The sequence below is a fragment of the Solanum pennellii genome, chromosome 1 (assembly GCF_001406875.1).
Source record: "Solanum pennellii chromosome 1, SPENNV200".
NCBI lineage: Eukaryota > Viridiplantae > Streptophyta > Magnoliopsida > Solanales > Solanaceae > Solanum > Solanum pennellii.
In genome coordinates, this window is record NC_028637.1 from 34,673,737 (window position 1) to 34,697,441 (window position 23,705).

Below are 23,705 nucleotides of genomic sequence, written 5' to 3' on the forward strand. Positions count from 1 at the left end.
TGTACACATATATATATGTACATCTATATATATATATATATATATATATGTATATATATATATATATATATGTACATATATATATATATATATATTGGCTCTTATATTTTTAAAATATACTAATTCTGTGATTTGAAATTAATGCTCAAAACATAGATTTTAAAAAGCTCTCTTGGAAATCATAGTTTCCTCTCTCTTCTATCAAGCTCTGTAAAATTCTAGCTTCCTTTATTCCTCAAAAGTTTGAAAACATTTTAGTTTATGTTTTGAGTGACTATTTATTTCCCTTATATCTCTTGAAAATGAATTCAGCTTTATAGCATTTGAGAGTTTAACTAAAATCTTCACTTGAATCTTAAAACAAAGTTAAAACGTTTTCTTCAAACTCTTGAATTCTTTATGATCTTACTTTGACTTTGTTCTTAACTTTTGGACTTGACTCTTAACTTCATTGACTTTGATATTAACTTTCCTTGAATTGAATTATGCATTCAAGGATCATGATCTCATGTTTATGGATGATTTCATGATGTTTAAATGTACTTTAGAGTGTTGAAATCAACTAGGAATAGTAGGTACATCACTTAGGAACTCGTACACAAAGATAGGAAAAGAACATGGTCTCCAGGGGTTATTGGCGCTTTGAGAGGTGTGGAGCACCAAGGCCTGTCGGACAAACCCCGGTCTGGGGCGCTCTGGCTGGCATGCCGCGCTAGGGCCTATGTTCAGGCACTTTGGCAGGTGTGGCGCCCCAAGGGGTGTCTGACTGGACCTGCGACTTTTCTTCTCTATTTTTCATCTCTAAACCTTCCAAACTCCCATGTATCCCACCCCAAACACTTAGGATCTTAAATAACTCATTACCCAATAGTTTAGACCCAAAAACACTCCAGAAACATGAACCAAAACTACTAGAGATCAACCACAATTCAATCAACTAGGACTTGAAAAATTTCCATCAAGAACCTCAAAATTTTCATTCAAATAACTCTAAATTGTTGTATTGAATCATGTTGGAGGGTGGGTAAAAGTACCCAACACCAAATAATCTCACATGCCTTGATAGGGATCACCCCCAACGAAATCCACCAATGATCTTGGCGTTGTTGGCGATTCATGGTCTTCCTCTTCTTTTATCCTTTTCTCTCACACCCTAAGCATTCTTAAAATATAAAAACTGATTTGGGACTTATTTTTACCCCTAATATAACCTTAAAACGGATTAAGAAATACTAGGGTGAAAAGATAACCTTTCCCTTACTAAAATCCGGATTAGACTTTCCTCAGTCAACAACCCGACATTTCTCCCTCATACAACATCATATTTGTGAAAACTCCGAGGCATTGGAAATATATTCTCAAGGGATTTCCAACCATATAAAGAACTCACCCGAAATTCTCTTGATCTTTAAGTTATGGCTGTATGAAAATGACCAAAACTCACTTTTGAAATGTGGAAAGTTTTCATATTTCCCTACTTAATTCCAAATATGATTATTCTTTGTTTCTTAGTTTATTCTTTGTTACTTTAGTTAGAAGTTGTTGCACATATATGGTGACAAAATATACAGTGAAATATTTCAATTTCGGGGTTGAACCTTGAACCTTTTGACTTTTCTTTGGAAACTAGAGCCTATTTCTTCTCATTATGATCTAAGTTTGGATGGATTTTGGTGAATAAAGGTTTTGGTTACTTTATGACTATAATACTAGGCTTAAACTGAGTAATAAAACGTAGTTTAGGTGCCAACGCATAAGAGAAAAGACCAAAATAACCCTAACTTAAAAGCTTTTGAGGCTAGACCAGAGAGTAACTGACGACTAGATCTTGGCATTCCCATCCGCAGTGAAGTTCATGAACCATGAAGTCCACCGTGGTTCTTCCTTTGGGATACGGGTCTTGTCTTTTCTTGCTCAAGACGACGAACCCATCCACGACCCATCTTCTAGATCACAGTCCATTGTGGGATTCCATGGTTTAATGTCTGAGCATTAATGGCTCTGCCTCGCCTCTACGATCCATCACATGACTCCTGTAGGGATACACACCCCATGGAGGGGCCATGGTCCTTTAATTTTTTTCTAGTTTTCCCCCATTTCCTACTTAAGCGCTTAAGGTAAGTACTGAGATTTAAAATATCTCCCGTTTGGGATCATTCACCCTCGAAAGAAGGCTAACCAAGAGGAGTATGGAGCGAAGGAGCTGCAATTCCTACAACTAAATACTAGAAACACATATTGAACTGATATGAGTTCCATAATGTTTAAAGAGGGTGAAATGTATGGATAACTAAAGGAACAACATATAGAGACTTAATTACACAAGAGTAAACAGTGAGACTGGAGAGGAACAACAAGTCCCTACTCAAATAAGTATGATTATGATGAATAAAGGGTAGTTCAAGTAAGTATCATTAGTGTTTTTTTATATGAGAAATGCTTTATGATGTATTCTTATCTTTGATTGTAGCTAGAGTTGCCTTTCATGATATGATTAAATAAAGGTGAATGTTCCCTTGTCTATGAGAAATAAGGTAAGGAGGAGATGAAAACATGATCAACATTAATGGTGGCATAATGTTCTTTACTTAACATGGATGAGATTTATGGGTTGTTATCCATTCCTTGTACAAGTATGCTCTGAGGTTACTTTTGATGTGTTTCTCTTATATTATGATGATCTAGTTTACTTCATTGTGCCTTAGTCTATGTTGTTATTCCTTTTGCATACATCTTATGTCTTATGTTGACTTATTTTAATGTTATGCTCTTGATGAGGTTATGCTAGCTATCATATTTAGAACATTTTGTAATACATAATCTTTCATAGATTATTGTCAAATGTAGGGTCTAGCAATATTGACTTTCATACTCGTGGCTAGGATCATAGTAGAGCAAGGATTGAATCTTTGGTGAGTCCTCATAGTTCCGAGGATATTGTCACCAAGTTATAATGTTTTCTTTCATATTCCTCGAAGACTCCGTACAGGTGGTCAAAGAATCATTATTGAGTGACACCTCTGAAATTAAATTTTTTCAGAAAGAGGTGGTGGGTCATGTGATGGCTCTGGGTTCTTAGAATAATACTCCTGTAGTTGAAACATCTCAACCACATGAAAATACTGAATAAAGGACAAATACCGACACCTCCTACTTTGCGTCACAAATCTACTTCGGCTGAATTAGGTCGAATACAAGGAGTAAATCCGGAATAATGGGTCTTTCAAGTAGAGCATTACTTTAAATTTTATAGAATCACAGAGGATCATAAGTTAACACTAGCATCATTCTACTTGGATGGTGATGCATTGGAGTGGTATTGATGGTTGTTTCCCAATAATTAGTTAATTAATTTGGAGTATTTTGCTGACAAACTACATGTTCTATTTCAGAAACGAGATCTAGAGGCACCAGAGGGTCCACTTTCTTTACTTCTACAGACAACTACGATGGAAGGATACTAGAGTCGTTTTGAAGTATTTTCTAATGAAACGATGCATTTCCACATTAGGTGTTAGCACATTTTTTTTAATTCTGTCTTGACACCTCATAGTAAAACGATTGTTTAAATTCATGAGCCCACAAAATTAAATGAAGCTATACATTTATCTCATTTATACGAGCAAACAATCCAACTTGAATGGGACTTCTTTAAGCTTGCTTTCAGTAAGGCTCCATTACTTCTTCCAGCTGATCTCAATCATGCTTGTTGAGTCTCAAATCCTTCCATTTTGAATCAGATAGCTTCAGTTACCCAAAATGCATTAAATCATCCTCCCATAATGCGCCTTTCCCCTACAAAGTTAGAAAGTGGTTGAGAACGTGTTGGTTATTATTCTTGTGATGAAAATTACTCTACTAATCACAAGTGTATGTCACTTCCCCAACATCTACTGTTATCTAAAGAGTCTGAGGTTGAAGAGACCTTATCAAATCAATTTGTAGTGGATGATGTCTTAGCAGAGGAATTACAATATTTGGAGGTTCAAGAATAGTCAACTATTTCATATCATGCTTTATCTGGAGGAAATTCTTCCACCAGTCTCAACTTTACTAGGTCATGTTAATGGATACCCAGTACAAGTGCTTGTGGATAATGCTGGTAAACATAATTTAATTAAGGCGATAATGGAAAAGTTTCTTCAATTGAAGACTGATCTAATGCTAAGCTTAGGTGGTAGTAGAAAGTAGACATCGACTACGATGCGACAGTGTGGCTAGAAAAATCCCAATAACCATACAAGGCAACAAAATAGTGGAATATCTGTATATTTTATCCCTTCATGGTGATTATATAGTACTTGGAATTTCGTGGCTTGCAACTTTGGGTCCTGCCCTTACTGATTATGCAGAGAGAATGTTTGAATTCCCTCTCAGTGTTGTAAGATATCATGAAAGGAGATGCACCTACTGATGTGAAATAAGTGCAAGTATATAGTTTTAGAAGAATGGTTGCTACAAATGAATTTCTTCCTATTTTCATTTACTAATGGTATTTGATTTGGTACCTTCATGTAATACCCCCGCTGAATTAGCAATGGTTCTTAAAACATATGAAGATGTCTTTCTGAAACCTTTAGGTGTACCTCCTTCACAAATTCAGGATCATGCAATCCATCTAGTTCTAGGTTTAGGATTGGTTAGAATGTATGCGTCTACTTATATAGATGGGACCAGGTCCTCAAAACAGTAAAGTGTGACAGTAAAGAACAAATGCAAAAACGTAAAGACTGACAAACACTTTACGTGAAACCTTCTTCCTCAATGAAGGAAAGCCACGACCTCTTCTCAACATGATTTTTCATATCACTTTCACTAATATTCAACAAGAAAAGGTAAAAGTCAGTTACAACAAGATATTAGCCTGCTAGTCTCCCCACTAAGTAATACTCCCTATCACTTAGCTGTGGCTGATCATATACATCACTATTCTCTATATTAATCCTACCTGATTAATATAGACTTAGAGTAAGAACCTAAGTTACCCTCAAGCTAGCCCTTACAATGATTCACCTATATTTGAAACATTTCTTTCATAGTTGAAACGAATCCTACAATTTAAAGAATGATTACAAGCAAATAGAATACAACAAATAACAGAAAGAAATAAATGCACTTCGATCAGTTCTCTAGCTGTCTTGAAACTTGAAATTTCTCTCTTTTAATGAATAAATGAATTTTGTTGTTGTTTGTGTGATATATACCAAAAAAAGTTATTATCCATCAAACAAAAAACCTAGTCGTCCCTGGTTTGTTGGTGAAGCACTGTGCTGCTTCATCAACTTTCCTGACGTAGACAACTTTTACAGTCGTCCAGCACTTTCAAGCCTGGACGAGTTACATACTCTGTAGAGGACAAGGTCCCTGCACTTGTGAGAAAATCATCTAAACATCTAAGAGCATAAACATATATAATTTCCACCTTTTTGATGATAACGTACAACTTGCATACTTCCTCACACGAGTGTAGAATCATTCATTCATATGGCCATAAAAATAAACATTATTCATATAGACAATGAACTCTCTTTCACTCTATCAAGTCCCATTGTTGAGTGGGTCAGAGTTCTTCCTTGAAGATGTCTTTCTCTTTGTAAGCTTTAGAATTATATTCGCCAAATCTGGAGTGTTATATGTTAAGAGATTATATCAAAATGAACGGAAATTCCTTGGGACCGCCCATTGGCTGAGAGCCAGCGTTTTTGAAGGATGTGCACCTACTACATCTGAGGTGGAAACTTTTCTGGCATCTGTCTTGTCTTCCTTTCACATACAAAGTCTTGTAGGGACCTGATTCCTTGCAAACTTCTTCATGAAATTTTCAAAGTCTTGCTGGTTGACTTCCTTCTTTGAATGAAAAAAAATAATATAGTATTTGTCATGTTGAAAATACTAACCATAAAGAGTTATTATCCGTTGGCCAAACACCCTCGCCCATTGTGATTGGTGTGGTACATTGACGCCTCACAAACCTTTGACATGACATCTTTACAACTGTACCACGTTATAGATATGGACAAGAGAACTTAGACAGGGACTAGGTCCTTTCATTTATGAGGATCATTAGAACAACTAGAATATAAATTTTTCCCCCTTTTTGATGATAACACACAAATATACCTCACACAGAGTTTATCATTCATTTCAACATCATCAGTCCCAATAACAAACATCTGGTTCCTTGTTAAACGTTTAAGTTTGATAACTCGTCAAAACATAATATCAGCTCCGGACTAACATTTTCCCCCTTATTGATGATAACAGACTTGTTCAAAGTTCCCCCTATGAACAAGAACTCTTGGGGTGACTGGAGTATCATCATCACCGAAGTTTGTCACCTCATCAAAACATTAAGATAGAATTTTCCCCGTTTTTGATGATGAAAAACTTGTTCAACTTCTTCCCCCTGTGGGCAGGACCTGTCCTCTTTACTTAGCCAGAATTGATTCCCTCTATCGACAGGACCATGTTCTCATCAAGTAACTAATATTTATCCCCCTATCGGCATGACCCATCTCTTCTTCAAATTGCTAACATCATTGATCCCATACTTAAACAATTTTCCCACTTTTTACATCATAAAAATGGTTAAAGCAGCAAACCAAGTTGACAAAATGTATTTCCAACAAATTCATTGCTACTTGGTCTTCATTCTTAAATAAAAGGCCACCCATCAAAGCATTTTAAATATCATTAATGGTGAGAACCAGAACAATGCCCAAAAAGAGGATTGAGGACAGACAAAGAGAGTTAGGAAGAGAAGGGATGGCTTAGAAGAAAGGGATTGAAAGAATTTTTTTTTAAAAAGATTATATCCCTTAGCATGAGATTTTATAATCGTCTCTTAACGTTCAACATGTTGTGTTTCCCAACCTTTATGCTGAACCTTCAGGGTTGCCCCTTTTTTATAAATAGACACCTTTCTTTTCATGTTACTTAGAGTTCTCAGAATATCAAATTCGCCCTTCTTGAACATCATCTTTTATACATCGAATAAGTCTTGCTGGAGGACGAGTATCGCACACATATGTTTTCAACATCATTAAGATTACACTACTCAATATCATTATTTTTGTCACAAAACATGTTACATTCATCACTGCAGCCCAAGAGTTCTTGAAAGATTAAAAGCCTGCATAATTTACCTGAAGGATGGTCTGATCTTGTTCTCACTAACACCACTGTCACAACCTTTGTCACCTGCAAACTTCATTTTGTGCAGACTAGGACTAGCTCCCCTGACACAGGTTTGTGCATCAAAGAAGCACGCACATGAGCATGTATCTTGTCTTACACCTCTACATTTTCACTTCGATCATTGAGGCCAGTGTAACTTTCACAACGAGAAGCAATCAGTTCAGTAATATACATGTGCTTGAATCTCTTTTCTATAAAAATCATCACTTGAGAAAGAAAGTTTGTGAGCACATGTTCTTTCTGATACGAAATGAACTTTACTTCACTCATCACAAATCTGTGAAGTACATAAATATTGTACTTCAACCATTGACATAGTACATATCCTAAATACTGTGTTCCATAGATTTCCCTAACATGTGTTCCCCTTAAAATACCCTTTCTTGCCATCGCCAAATAAGAAACCTCCACCTTCAAGTTCCTTGAGAGAGAGAGAGAGAGAGAGGAAGTTTTTCAGTTTTACGAGTCACGTGCTTGGATCATCTTCTTTTTCATGCACAACCACGGACTGCTTCTACTTCTTCTCACCTCCATACTGTATAACTTGTTAGCCTTGGGAACCAAGTTTAGTCGGAGTTGCCAGTAAGTAGATAATGGAGTAACAAAAGAATCTTTTACCTAGTGAAGAAGACTACTTTTCTTCGTCTTAGGACCATAAGTAGGACCAGGTACCTTCTTCAGTCTATTCCGTTGTTTGGAATAATATGTTATGTGTTGTGTACAGTATAATAAGTATGATGATGCATTTTACTCTCATGGCATCACTTTCCTAATCTAAATTTTGAAAGATCACTAACTTTCCTAATCCTAATTTGGTAAGTCCACTAACTTTACTTACCATAATTATGTTGTTAGGAAAGAGCTGTTCTTACTCATGCATGTCCTTGGTGTCGGCTTGCATATACCAATACTTAGTACAAGCGTGTACTAATCCCATACGATTCTACAATTTTAGGAGCAGGCACAGGTGGACAACTTACAGGTTGACGTCGGAGCTATCAAGATGTGGAGCTTTCATCTAGACTTGGTAGGCCCTCATGCTTTGGACGATGTCTACCACTATTATCTAGATTAGATGTAGGCTATAGCTTGTGGATCATGTTCTACTAGTGTTTCTTTCAACTTTTGTTCAGACTTTGTATTGGTGCCGTTTTGGCAAAAATACGTTTAATAAAATTAAGAACAAATTCTTTCATTTGACTATCTCTTTATTAGAAGGTTGATTTGTGATCGCCTATGATGTTAAGTAATATGTATACATGTATGTTAAGAAACAAAAATTTTCAAATTTTCCTCTAAGATTAACCTAGATGAAGTAAGGATGACATATGCAGGCTTATATGCGACCTCTGAGAGGTCAACAACGCCGTTCTCTTTCTGGGGACTAGATTCCGGTCATGCCAAAAATAGACATAGAAAGTTTTATGATGCATGTGAAACGGGTTGAGGAAGATACGATTAAAGATAGGGAAGAGTTCCATAACAAGTGATCTAAGAAAACATCTAATGAGTCTGGACAGTAGATGACTGGGAATGTGCATTTCTCATCGTTCCAATAATGGCAACTGGTCTGCTCCATAATCTTCTAGTTCACATTTACCAATATATAGAGGTGAGTTAATGAATAATAATTCACAAGACTTTAGAGGTGAATCTAATCTATATCAGGGTAGTGTTGCACAAGGATCAAACTTGACTCCTACATGTGTTAACTGTGGTAGAAATAATCTAAGAGCATGTCGTGGAGGTTCTATTATCTGCTTCAAGTGTGGTCAGAAATGTCACTTTGTGAGAGAGTTCCATAATAAGAGGAAGGGTAATTGCAATGGGGACAATAGACCACAATCTTCTTCAACAGCTACGACAGATAGTGTTTCACCTAGAGGGGACACATCAAGAATAGGCAGAAGAGAAAACCATTTGTATGCTATCACCAAATGCCTAGAGTAGGAGAATTCACCAAATTTTGTCACTGCTATGATCAAAATCGTTGCCTTTGAATTGTATGAATTACTTGATATAGGTGCGAGATTATGCTTTGTCAATCTGTGTATTATTCTGAGGTTTGATACTCTTCCTAAATAACTTCTTGAACACTTTAGTTTTTTACACATTTTTTGAGTCTATTCAAGCTGAGAGAGTTTATTGTTATGATATCATCTTTGTCAATCACAAAGATACCATGGCTCACTTAGTGGGGTGATGTACTGAAATTACACCATTTTTGTCATTCAGAAAGATACCATGGCTTACTTAGTGGGGTGACATACTGAAAATTAGACCTCCTTAAAGAAGAATATGCAATTGTTATCAAGTAAAGAACCCAACTTGTAGGTTGGGGTCGATCCCACGATGAAAATAGTTTAGGCTTAAACTAAAGTAATAATTATTTTCGTTTAGCCAATGTATTTCCGGAAACAAGTAACAAAAAGGGGGATTTTCGTAACAATTTTTGTAAATTGTGTAAGTAATTCGTGAGCAAGATTCTATGTTTAATTGTTATCAATATGAGGGAAGAACTTTGGCATTAATGTTCACCACAAGCTCATAACGGTATAATCCTAGTAATAGAAATTCTTTCCTAATGTATTACATGCAAAATGATAAGTTTGGTATCTTTAAATCCTTACTCCGACATATAAAGATTTTCAAACAGCACCGTGGTCTTGCTACGTCCATATAACTTTTACCTACCCTTTCACTTACCTCATATTAGACATCACATCGATGTATGACTTAGTTTTCACCCTCGCACCAATTAACACTAGACAATTAGATAGTATCACACTAAATCTATGTTGATATTTCTTTACTTAATAACTACCTCCTTGGTCCGCAAGTAGAAACAAAAAGAGTTCTAAAGTTTTCCACCATTAAAAAGACTTCAAAACGAAAGAATTATCAATGTATGCGATAACTATATTCAAGAATTACATAATTGCTATTCATATATTGTTAATTGCTCATGTTTTCCACAACCCTAGTTTTGGATTTTGTTACCCATAATAGCAAGAACACAATTCAATTTTTTTAGATGAAAGAAGCATGAACTTACGTAATAAAAAGAATAACCCTCAATCTTAACTTAAATTGGAATGCCAAAATCATCAAAAACGTATTCTAGAAATCAACAATTGCCTAAGTGTTTTCAAATTAATCTCCAAAACCATAAACCAAACTAAATTAGAACAATAAAGTCCAATCTCGAAAAATGAGGTTTTTCTCTATTTATAGAGAAAAGTAATATTTAAATAAAAAGGAAAATATTTGTTAAATAAAACTGTAGGACGCGTCTTCATTCTACGAGGGTGACCTAACTGTGTAAGTCAATCTATGGTACGTAGATCCCTTCTGAGGCTCAGGATATAGGAAATTTTAAACCTTTAAAATTTTCAGGATATTTGTCGACTTCTACAATCTAGAAGTTCAGACCATAAGTCAAACGATGGTCTGTTACTCTATTTCAAGGCTCCACACATAGATTTTTTTAGAATGTGGTACTGAAACAACCTGTCAGATCACGTCGACTGAGCTTCAATACAGTCCGTATATTACTTTATGTTGTGTAAGTCATCACCGTTTTTCCACACTTAGTCAAGTCTTCCTTGATCTTCAGCTATGCGTACATACCCTTCTACGACCATCATCTATGGCGCTTTATTCAACCTACATGCCGTAGGTTCCCTCCATAGATGTCTTTTTCTATACTTCCATTGACTATCTCTTTATATCCCTTAGCCATGGTTTATATTCTAAAATCATGAAAAAAACACATAAACCCAACACAAACATTCCCTAGACACACATAACTTCTAAGTCAAATGCATTTAAGGTTCCGTAAACTCACAGTACACCAACAAGCTCAACTTAAAATCGTTGTGTGTTCTTAAGCGACTCACTAATACTCTAAACGACACTTGAATAAAAGCAAGCAATTTTCGCACAAGCAGTCACATAGCTTTCTATCCCGACTCTCCCTTTAGGCTGACAATGTTTTTCCCTTAGACTCAACAAGAAAATTTTTGCCGGTCCAAACACGACAATGATACACCTATCAACACTAAACATTCATTGTTTTACTATCCCCAAGGTACATACATTCCGATACTGTCACTTGTACCCTTACTTCAATAGAAATCCCTTTTTTCACACATTAAAAATGATTTTGAGTACATGGATTCATTCAATACTCACGCGTAGAAGTCATTTCAAGTCATAGTTAGTGCTCAATACCATAAGCTTTCCCTTATTTTCACTGCTTAGACTCTCCAAAGTAGATCTAGGATTAGTATTGGACTTACTTTACTTGTAATGTAGTCTCAGGGTCAGTTGTGGTACTTTTGGATATTTTTAGTGATTTTCTGCCATCCTTGACATTAAATTAGGCTTTTATAACAGTCTTTACCCATTTTTTAGCCATCCTGCCCTTTTCTGTTCTCTCCCTTTATTTTTCAACCATGGATGTGAATGTACACTTTGTAGCTCTTTATTTTTCTCTTTTTTTTTGGCATTTGCATTCACTTCTTTTCTTTCAATTTTATCAATTTTGTGATAATTTTCTCAAACAAATCACATCCATTTCTTCATTCTACTTGTTTCAACACTGAACTCTTTTCATACCTATTTTTCTTTTGATTTCCTCTCTCATAGCCTCCTCAACTTATGGGTTTTCCATTAGTTGAGGTGCAGAATACCCTATTTCGGATATAGGCCATGATTGAGGTCACTTTTGTAGTAGTGACCCTCAACTTAGGCATTTGGCCTAAGTCGGGTGCACATGGCTAATGAGAGACCGAGGTCAACAGAGTAGATTATGGAAGGTAAGTTAGGTGTTTTGAAAGAAGTGGTCTTATTAAGGCTCAAAGCATTTGGATTAAATGGAACATTGATGTCATTTTGTTGTATCCATTTAGGCATTTAGTGGACTATTTTGGACAAGGGCTTGTGATCACTTCCTAGACCATAGAGTGGATTATCATTGTAGGACTAATCGTTCATGTTCTAGATTGGCATAACACTTCTTAAATAAGAAACGATTCTCATACTCTTGTCACATAGTTAATTATTAGTTTACCAGTTAAATTTCTGGACTAGTCATGAAATCAAGTTGGTTCACTATCATGTCATGCTCAAAGCCAACACATTCAACTTATTCTACTCAATATCTTCTGAAACATCTTTTTTTTTCAAAGCTTGGACGGATATCTTTTTTCAACAAGACTATGCCATCATGGTTCATTATTTATCATGCTTCTACACATACAATTCCTTAACCATTCCGGTTCACCAAAAAATTAAGCATTCTCTTGGGGCAAAAGAATACATGCAAGAAAACCCAAAGAGAGGACCGTGAGTTGGGTAACTCATCTTTCACCCTATAACTCAAATGCTATTTACCCCACCCCCAACAAAAATAGGTGTAATTGTCCCAATGCACACAAAAGCAATAAGAAGTAACGAAATCGGGGGATGCAAACTTGTGGAGCGTAGCGCCGAATATTCATCATCAAGCGAGAAGGTCCGAATTCTTTGACTCCACTTCAACCATGGGGCCACCCTCACTAGTGCCTCATCAATACTCACATCACGCTCAATAGTGTTATCTACCAGTCTCACCGCACCCTTAGTAGTACGCACATCCTCTGCCCTAGAGGGTTAAACCTCAGCAATGGGAACAAAATTGGATTCCCCAACCATCATCTGACAAAACCTCTGTTGCCTAAATTGTTCATTAATGATAGAGTCGTTTTCCTTTTTTTTTTGTCTGTGCTGCAACTTGATGGCCTTCTCCTCCTCAGTGTGTTTAGATTTCCGACTAGATTACTGTCTCTTTCCTCGGGAATGTACGGGCTTTGGTTGATGCTCTGCACATTGCCACTAAATAGCGCACCAAGGACTGAATTATCGCCAAGTGTAGAGGGTGAAACGTGTGGCTCAATAGCTGATGTAGCAAGGATGGCATCAAAATCTACCCAAAGATTAGCTAGTTGGCTTTGGAAAGCGGACATATCAATGGTGGGTACTAGCTTCTCTAAAATACTAAACTCGAAAGCATGGATTCACTTATGAACTACTTAATGATTTTGTTCAGTTTCTTCCTCCATACTTTTCTCAAATCTATCTTCGGACTCGGCAATTAACTTTCGTATCTAGGGCTTGATATGGTGTGTCACGGTGGAAATCTGACCCTATAATTTTTGGAATTGGCCTAGTGGTAACATAGTAGCTCCGGAAGAATAAGTAGTTGTAGATGTGATCGAAAACTGGCTAGTTTTCTGTGAGTATAAAGACGTTGCATCATCAGTATGGGCTGCAGGACCATCTCCGTGCATCTACTCCACTATAACTACAAGATTACTGCACAAGGGTAGATCAACTCGGGGTCCTCTGCGTGGTGCTGTAACATTCGCCTCATCCTGTATCATTCCTAAATCCAGCGTCCCAGTGGCATGCACCAATTTGTCAGAGTTCAAGATAGGCACTCCAACATCCTTACGAATCTGAAATATGATACAATGGAATAGGTTAGTGGTGGTGGTTTTAACGCCCTTTTATGTATCTCAGCAAGTAGCAAGAGGGGGAAATATATCTCAATCCGTTCGAACAATGTGGATTCTATCCCAAGTGACAAGGTTGTCGGCTAGAGACATTGACATTCGATTTTGTAACATGAGCCAGAAGAACATGGCCACCAAAATGAGTGTGACCTTCGAAGTGCCCACCCGTGGTGAGGTAACTTATTTAGCTCTCTCACCATTAAAGGTTGTTGGTCTCGCCAACCATAGTATAACAACCTCTCGTTGTTCTATATTCATTGTAAAGGCCCCTGTTTGCACAATGTCCAAGCTATAATCAAAGTCAGCCAATGTCGCATGGCCATTGTTGTGAGGGTTAGGGCCATAGAGGAATCGGTTGATGGTTGTAGAAGATATGTTCATCGAGACACCTCGTACCATAGTGGAGATGAAAGGGTCATGTACTGTGGGCTTGGCCTTCTTGTGAATAGACCCTTAGGGAGTGGCCGCAAATGAAGCATAGAACTCCACACAATCTCCTTGTTATATGTCCCGGTATCATTAGCCAACCAATTATATTTGTGTCGTTGAAACAACAAGTTGATATCTGACGGCGTATGTTGGCTCTGTGTAAGAAATCTGTGTATTCCATAATGGTTAGGGCCATTTGCCCCTTAGCATTCATCATTTTGGCATCCTGGTAGGTTTGTCATTACCCCTTTACGCACCATCGGTTAGGCTCCTCCATTACAAGATTCAGTTGATCGTTCCAATGGATAAGAACTTTTTTTGAGCTAGTAGACTCCTCATACAAGGAGTCTTGATTCCAGGCATTGGAGCCGGTAGCCAAATTGAGAAGCAAACCCGAAAATAGAATATATTGATTAACCGGAAGTAGACCTTTCTGGTGACTTCATCAGTGTATCCTTATCATAAAACTAGGAGACAATAACTATGCCGGCGTTAACCTTCTTCAGGTGATTCTGATTAGCCCGAGCTACTGCAATTGGGGTCCTTGAGATGATGGGAATGTACTCAAGGTCTTTGTCACCCTCTAAGTCATTGAAAACCATCTTTCTGGAAGGTCTAGTGCAGTTGGACCTCCCCTTGGTGACTTATGCCTTTATGGGTGCCATCGTACCTATAGAGTTGTAGTTAGTACCTAAAAGAAACCTAGACTACACCCAGAATAATTTTAGACTAAAAAAAAAGAAAAAAATAAGACAACATGCTATAGTGGCTCTATAATGTGGGGACCTAGGATCCGTAATAAGACTTACGATCCGTAGAACCCCTCTGTAGGTCAAAGGTACCGATATACTTGGTCTACGATGTAAATAATGCACGTGCAGAACGGTCTATAGATTTAATTACGGGTCGTAGTCCACGTTCGTAGTCTAACACTTAGGGAAATTTGCAATTCATCCACCTACGAACCTGATCTACAGTCCATAACTTTACTTACGACTCATAGACGGGGTCTCATAGGTGTGGTCTATGCAGGTCTTATATGTGTCTTACTGCTGATACCCCTTATTAGGCCAAGTCCAATAGCATCCTGGTCCACGCATGCATTTCAACATTCAATCATGCCAGTTCGTCATCCTAAGTATTCAAATTACTCAATTTTATCATCATTTCAAAGCACAATATGGAATCCTAAGTCAAAACTTACATATGGATAAGTTAAATTTTGTTTTGCGGTATGATTACACAGAATCACTAACTATCGTCCCTTGGGTGTTTATATTTCATGCTTATCATGTATTTATGTACGATTGACTACCCAAAATTAAGACCCACTCCTGACCTTCATAAATCAAGATATGAACCGAAATTCAAGGCGACGGAAAATCCAATTATCTTATAGTCAATGAGGAGTGGTCTGATTGTGAGACAACCCTATGACTCCAATGATCACCAAAATATTTCAACCTACTTGCGTCGTGCTCGGACACTAAAGTATTTGGGAATAAACGTTTTGGGGAATTGGGAAAAAGATTTGACTGTAATGGAAGAAGTACTAGTGGTAGGAGGGAGGATATGTTGAAATTGGGAAGTGATTTTGGTTTGAGGTTGTTTGGAAGAGCAGGAACATTATTTGAAAATGGGGTTTGAGTAATAGGCAGTATGGGTCAGGACGGTCAAGCTATGGTTTGGACCTATGAGACTCCCATTATAGTCCATAGGTTGATCTACGGTCTGTATGTTAGGACTGTATATCAAAGTGAAAATTAGAGAAAATTGAGAACTTGACTAGATCTACGCGCACCATTTACTGGTCAGTAGAATGACTTATAGACCGTCGATGGTGTCCGTAGACCTCTGCACAAGGCATTTTTCTGCAGATTTTGCCTTGCGCACCTGCATATGTAAAAACTATTAGGCCATTATTTTTTTTTATATTTTATGGACACTTTCTAGACTTGGACCCTATGCTATATCTAGGGAACACTAAAACAAAAATTAACTCCTAATTACATTAGTACAACGAATCAAATAAACAAAAAATACTCAAAAACAATGTTAAGCCTATTGTTGGCTAGATTTTACACCTTTGGTTGCCTACAAAGTAACACTTGAGTTAACTTCGCGGCACGATACAAGCCTCTTGATTAATCAGACTTCATCAAGATAGTAGTCTTGAATTACTTCTTGCACACTTTCCACTTTCCCCTGATAAAGCTTGGTTCTTTAACCATTAACCTTGAACCTTGTTCCCGCACTGTTTTTGACCTCTACCGCCCCATGTAGGAACACTTTCTTGAGTAAAAATGGCCTGGTCTATTTACACTTGAGATTGCCCGGAACTAAGCAGAACCTAGAGTTGAATAGACACAAGATCTCTAACAACAAAATTTCGCTTTTAAATCCTTTGATCATGGTACCTCTTCACCTTCTCTTTATACAAGGATGCACTTTCATAGGATTTTAGGCAAAACTAATCGAGCAAATTCAAGTCATTCACTCTTTGAGTGTATGCGGATCCTCAATCTAAGTTTACCTTCTTCATTTCCCACATAGCCTTATGCTCTAGCTTATCTGGCAAATGGCAAGACTTCCCATATATGAGTTGGTATGAAGAAATACCTATGGGAGTCTTTAATGCAGTGTAATAGGCCAATATAGCATCATCAAGCTTCGTTGACCAATCTGTTCTATTGATATTCACACTCTTCACCAAGATATTTATCTCTCTGTTGGACACTTCAACTTGTCCACTAGTCCATGGATAGTAAGGAGTATCTACATTGTGGAATACATCATAATTTTCATTCAATATCTTAAAAAACTTATTGCAAAAGTGGATACCTACATTACTAATAATCTCTCTTGGGGTACCAAAACTGGAGAATATATTCTTCTTCAATATTGCGGTGACACTCTTGGCTTTAATGATGGGGACCACAATTACTTCCACCCATTTTGATACATAATCAACCGCAAAAAGAATATACTTCATCCTATATGAACTTACAAATGGCCCCATAAAATCAATAACCGATACTTCAAATAACTCGATTACCATTATTGGGTTCATATGAATATCATGCATCTTTGATATCCCATCCTCTATTTGGCAACGGTCACATGACTTGGCGAAGTCATGAGCAGCTTGGTGGATAGTCGGCCAATAGTATGTGCACTGGATAATCATTTGGGCACTCCGGACCCCACTATGATGCCCATCAACAAGCTATCACTGACATGCCTTAAGAACACCAACATCTCAACCTCGGGCACACAACATTGAATAGTACCACCAACAAAACTATAATAGAAGTATAGCTCATCCAAAAATAATTTTTCATATTGTGCCTAAGCTTATTCCTTTGGTGAGACGACAAATCCGGGGTACCAAATTTCTTGCAAAATAATTTTAAATGTCGCCAATACAAGGAATGAGCTCATGGAAAGAATCCAATAAATTTTAATTAGGAAACATATCATTAATCTCACCCTTATTACTATAATGTAGTAAGGCTTAATCCTCGACTTTCTACAAGTGATCGGGAACTTGGTACTTTATTCCCTTGTCATTTTTCACCACAAAATCAAATTCTGGCAACAACAACACCCACCTAATGAGAAGCAGTTTTGCATCCTTTTGGCCATCCAATACCTTAATGCCGATGGTTTGTATGCACTATGACCGCATTACGAAGAAAATAATATAGAAATTTCTGGAATGCAAATACCACTTGAAGGAAGCTCTTGCTCTATAAAAGTGTAATTCTATTGGGCTGCATTTAAGGCTTTGCTTGCATAGTAAATACGATTAATTATCTTCTCACGCCTTATCCCAATACCACCCCATTTGCATCACTCATGACCTTAGAATATTCCCCCCAATCTAGAGAAATAATGATGAGATAAGAGACCAACTTCTTCTTTAACTATCAAAATGCTCTAAGACAAGCATAATCAAAATCAAACTTACTCTCATTTTCAAGCAGTGCACAATGAATGTGCAATTTTTGATAAATCATTTATGAACCTCCGATAAAAGACCGTATGTCCAAGAAAACTTCTCACACCTTTAATGAAGATTGATGGGGGAATCTTTTCTAGTACCTCAACTTTAGCTCTATCCACATTAATACCTTTCTAAGAGATGTGATGCCCCACACTATATTTTCTTTCACCATTAAGTGATACTTCTCCTGATTTCGCACCAAGTTTGACTCTTCATACCTTTCTTTACCTCAACCAAATTATCCAAATATCTATCAAAATAGTCACCTGCCACGGAGAAATCATCCATAGTCACCTCAATAGTGTCCTTAACCATGTCAAAGAAAATTTACATCATACACATTGGATAGTTGTCGGAGCATTACCTAACCCAAATGTCATGCGTTCGAAAGTAAAAGTCCTATAAGAGCAAGTGAAAGTGTTTTTCTCTTGGTTTTATTTAGGGATATAGAGATTTCATTATACCCCAAATACCCATCAAGGAAGTAATACCATTCCTTCTTTTAAGTTTATCCAATATTTTATTCATGAAGGGGATTTGAAAGTTTTCCTTCTCGGTCCAAGCCTTAAACTTTCGATAGTTCATGCAAATTCTCCATTCAGTCACAGGTCGCATCAGGACAAGATCGTTTCATTCATTGGGATCAACAATACTACCACCCTTTTTAGGCACACACTGAATAGGGCATACCTAACTATTGTAATCAATGGGATATATAACTCCAATGTCCAGCCACTTGATGAACTCATTCTTAACTACCTCTTGCATAGATGGATTCTATCTCTTCTAATGCTCAATACTAGGGTTATGATCAGGCATGCGTTCGATTTTGTGAGAAAAAATGCTTAGAAGGATCAAATTATGTCCTCAATAGTCCACCCAATAGCTCGCTTTAACGTAATTAAAACTTATATGGCTTATTCTACTTATCGCCCATTAAGGTCCGCCGCAATAATGATAGGGTGAGTGTCATCTCTAACCAAGAAGGCATACTTCAAATGTGGAGGTAGAGCCTTGAGCTACAATTTAGGTGCCTCTTCCATAGACAACCTTTGTTTTAGGACTCAACATTCTTCATATCCAACAAATTTCTTAGGTTTTAAATTACATTTGCACCTATCAAGTGCCACCACCAACTCATCATACTCGTCAATTAAATCACTCTCAAAGTTCATCATGATAGTTTCTAACGCTTCAACACCCAATCTCTCCTTGATTTGCAACTCATAACTACTCTCTGCTTTGTAAGTTATAGAAGATATTGATTGGAACTCAGTACTCTGATGCATATGCATACAAATGTCAAAATTTGCTTTTTCACTATTACGTCTGAACTTCATCTATCCTTTCTCCGTATTAAACAAAACATGCCCAATGGAAAAGAATGGTCTCTGAAGAATAAGCAGAACCTCATATTTAACCTCACAATCAAGAATCACAAAATCATATGAAAAGATCAATTACTCCACTTTACTAAGACATCGTGGAGTGCTCCAAAAGGCCTATTTAGAGTTCAATCGACCATGAGAAATCACATCATAGTTTGTTTTTGATCATTCAAGACCAATTTATTATTAATTGACAATACAATAAGGTTATTGCTAGCACTAATATCACACAATGCCTTGGTAAGGTTAAACAACCCAATGGTACAAGTGCTAGTGAAAGAACCGGGATCCTTTTTTTTTCAGGAAGGGACCTTGTAGCAATAACGCTACAATGTTGCAACTTATAGTCATCTTCAGAACTCACAGATATCTTCTCTGTTACAATGTCCTTCATAAAATTAGTATACCCAAATATTTGATCTGATGCTTGTATCATTGAAACATTGACGGAAAACCGATTTAGCATAGTGATTGAATCTGCACTATTTTCCTTCTTCCGACTTCTTTGCTAATCATTATGGAAAAAATGACGGAGATCTAGGTATGGGAACAACTTTCTGTGCTACCATAACCCGTTTCTCAGTTGCATTCTAGGGCTCTCTCCACTTCTCAACCACATCGTCATCTCTACTAGTATCAATTTCAACCTCAAACGACATTGGTAGATCCAAAGTATGCCTACCCCCTCGAGTAGTCAATTCTATGCAATGCCCATTATTTTTTGGATTTTGGATAGTGTTTCTTGGAAGAGTGCCGATTGGCGTAAGTTTATTATGGCGGATAGCTATTGTCACATTCGGGTTTACCTCCTAGACGTAACTGGCGTCGTCTTCCTCTTTGAAGACTAAGACTAGCCTCTTAGTTTATATCATCACATTCATAAGTCGAATTGTAGCAGAAAATTTAAAATTTTTATTACTTCTATATTTGATTTTTACATAGACATCTACATACACATAATTATACATATATCGAGTATACATAGACTCTTCGTATAGGAAGGTTACATAGCCTTCTACTTTTATTGCACATACATATATAAGATAGAAATTAGTCTCAAGGATTGTCTCATCTCATAACCATCAAACTTGTTTAGCAAAGGATCCATGTCATTCTTCAAGTCACCTTCCAGAACACTTCAACCTCTGGAAACGAAAAATGTTGGGGAAATAGGAAGAAATGGGTTTACTATGCCACTTGTACTAAGTATGAGACCATATGCACATATGCTATAAAAATATGTTGAAAAGGGACATTTAGTTGAACCATGCTATTTTACTCTTTAAAAGTCTTATGCATCATCATGTAAGTAATACCAATTAATAAAACATGCTTACTAACTCAAACAAGTGATATACATATCGTCATACTCAAACCCATAATCTACTACAACCCTATTACCAAATTATGATCTCCCTCATTCTTCGAATATACAAAGATGTCCTCAATAAAGACAATGACATATGATCTAGTTAATTTCGAAACACCCTATTCATTAGGTCCATAAACGTCGTCGGAGTATTAGTGAGACGGAAAGACATTACCAAGAACTCATAGTACCCATATCTAGTCCGAAAGGCCGTCTATGGTACATCCTCACCTCTCTCCTAAGTTGGTGATACCCCGATCTCAAGTTAATTTTTTTGAAAAGTAGCTCACCCCTTTGAGTTTATCAAACAAGTCATCAATCTGAGGGAGAGGATACTTATTCTTAATGGTGACCTTGTTGAGTTGGGGGAAATCAATACACATTCTTAAGGACCTATCCTTATTCTTTACAAACAAAACCAGAGCACCCCACGGAGAAATACTAGGCCTTATAAAAGCCTTGTCTAGAAAATCCTTTATTTGAGCCTTCGAATCCTCCAATTCATCCGGACCCATCCGATAAGGAGGAATTGAAATGGGATTTGTATCCGGTAGTAAATCAATACAAAAATCGATTTCCCATTTGGGAGGAATACTTTGAAGGTCACTAATAAAAGCTCCATAAATTCACTCACTACGGGGACCGACTCAATGGGAGGAATTTAGGAATCTAGATATCGGACTCTTACAATATGATATAGGCAACTTTTAGAGATAATATTGCATGCTTTAAGACAAGAGATAATATGACCTCTAGGAATAGAGTTTCCCCTTTCCATTCAATAACGGGCTCATTTGGAAAGTAAACTTCACCAGCCTAGTCCTATAATCAATAGAAGCAATGCAAGCATGCAACCAATCCATACCCAATACAACATCGAAATCAAACATATAAAGTTATGCTAGTTTAACATAAGAAACTATATTGGGCAACATTATAGGACAATTTTTATAAAACCTTTTTGCAATAACTGACTCACCCACCGGAGTAGACACTATAAAAGGTTCATGAAGAATATCTGGTAAAATATCAAACTTTTTGGCTATAAAAGGTGTAACAATGACAAGGTAGCACCCGGATCAAGTAAGGCATATACATCAATAGAGAAAACTTTCAACATGCCGGTCACCACGTCGGGAGAAGTCTCTTGCTCACCCCTAAAGCAGAGAGCACAGAAGCAGTTCTTCATTGGAGTTTCATTTGAACCACTTGCTTGAGCTTGACTACTACCCTTGTCATGACCCCTCATATTTGGGGAATCCCTTACCTTGTTCCCACTTTTATCACAACAAAAACAATTGTCTATCCCTTTAAGGCAATAATCATAGTGCTTCTTGCCACACATTACACAAGTTGACTTCTCTGTTGGTGAATTGCTACCTTTTCACTTCTTGAACCTAGAGTTAGGCACCCTATCACCATTGGGCTTTGGAAACTTGGAAGGAACTTGACTTGAAACCCGCTTCTTAAACGTGGGCTTGTCTTGTATCTCAAACCTGTTCTTTGAAGAACCTCCATCAAAAGATCTTTCCCACTTAGCATCCCTACTCTTTCTCCTAGCTCTTGCCTCTTCAACATTCTTGTCATGCACCATAAGACGAGAAATGTTCATGTTGTCATTTAGCATAGCCGAATGACATTCCTCTTGCAAGTCATCCGAAACCCCCCTCACAAAGCAGCTCATTTCATCTCTAGGAGTGGAAACCAAAGAAGGAGCATATTTTGAAAAATTAGTGAATTTCAAAGAGTACATATAATGAACTCCACCGCTTTGTCCTACCTCATCTACCTAGGAAAGAACCGATCAAGAAAAGCCTTTTTGAAGATCTCCCAAGTAAAAGGACTAACTATCAAGGGCCTATTATCCCTCCATTGCACAAACCATGCTTGAGCCACGTCCTTGAGTTGATAACTAGTCAACTCAGCCTTCTCACTCGTGGACAACCCCATAACCAAAAGTATCTTATAGACTTCATCGATGAATTCTTGGGGGACTTCCTCCACCTTAGACCTTTAGAAGGTAGGAGGATTTATTTGAGTGGATTCCCTTAGACGGGAAGCCATAGTAGTGACTTGTTGATGAGGATAGGGTACAACCTCTTGGTTTGATTGGGCCGTCATAGCTTGGGCTTGAGCCATGGTCTCTTGTGCTTGAGTGGTGACAACTTGGGCCATTTGAAGAAGAGAGGTTCTCATATTCTTATCCGTTAAAGGAGGAGGATTGACTGGTGCTCCATGTCAGCATCTTCTTCAAGTGGAGAAACTTGATCACCATGGGGAGGAGTTCTCACAATGGAAATTTCCTCTTCAAGTCTTCATGCCGCGTTCCTACTTGTGTTAATTCTTCCTATAATAACAACAATAGAATTAGATGCAAAATCACACCATAAGTATACTCTAATAACACGATACAAGATTTCCAAGAAAATGGGAGTTTTCTAGGCATCATGTAGGTTCCTATCCCTAAGTGTGGCGCGCTTCACAATTATGAATACGAACTTACATAGACCTGGTTGAGAGAGACATTGACACTAAGATAATTCAACCCCATGCTCTGATTCAAAGTTTTTCACATCTGGGTTTACCCCCTCGACGTAACCGGCGTCGTCTTCCTCTTTAAAGACTAAGACGAGCCTCTTAGTTTACATCATCACATTTATAAGTCTAATTTAGCGGAAAATTTAAAACTTTTATTACTTCTATATTGGAGGTCTAGATAGATCTCTACAGACATAATTATATATATATATATATATATA